Below are 731 nucleotides of genomic sequence, written 5' to 3'. Positions count from 1 at the left end.
CACTTTCTGCCATAAGGGTGGTGTCATCTGCATATCTGAGGTTATTGATATTTCTCCTGGCAATCTTGATTCCAGCTTGTGTTTCTTCCAGTCCAGCATTTCTCATGATGTACTCTGCATAGAAGTTAAATAAGCAGGGTGACAATATACAGCCTTGGTGTACTCCTTTTCCTATTTGGAACCAGTCTGTTGTTTCATGTCCAGTTCTAACTGTTGCTTCCTGACCTGCATACAGATTTCTCAAGAGGCAGATCAGGTGGTCTGGTATGCCCATCTCTTTCAGAATTTTCCACAGTTTATTGTGATCCACACAGTCAAAGGCTTTGGCATAGTCAATAAAGCAGAAATAGATGTTTTTCTGGAACTTTCTTGCTTTAGGCAGTCACAATATTTTTGCAAGTAGGTTAAAGCAAAGAGTTATCACAAGATGCTAGCCTCTGGGGAGAAGAGGCTGTGAAATCCCTATGTGTTCACAGCAAAGCACACCTGCAGATTCCTGAAACCAATGGCCCCTGCCTGTGAAGAAGATAAGCTCAGCTCAAGAAGATAAGGACAGCTCAAAGATACATGGAGGCAGGAAATCTCACTTAAAAAGCTCAGACCCTTTGCAAGCTCACCAGATGACAGTAAACAAACTCTTCCCCTTCTCCTTGACCTCCGTTTCTTTATCTGTAGAATAGGCTATATGGATTCAATAGATCTTCTTTAAAATCCCCCCTCCCCCAAATGTC

This window comes from Bison bison, unplaced genomic scaffold, assembly GCF_000754665.1.
Source record: "Bison bison bison isolate TAMUID 2011002044 unplaced genomic scaffold, Bison_UMD1.0 scf7180017864469, whole genome shotgun sequence".
Taxonomy (NCBI): domain Eukaryota; kingdom Metazoa; phylum Chordata; class Mammalia; order Artiodactyla; family Bovidae; genus Bison; species Bison bison.
Note: the sequence above shows the minus strand (reverse complement) of the source record.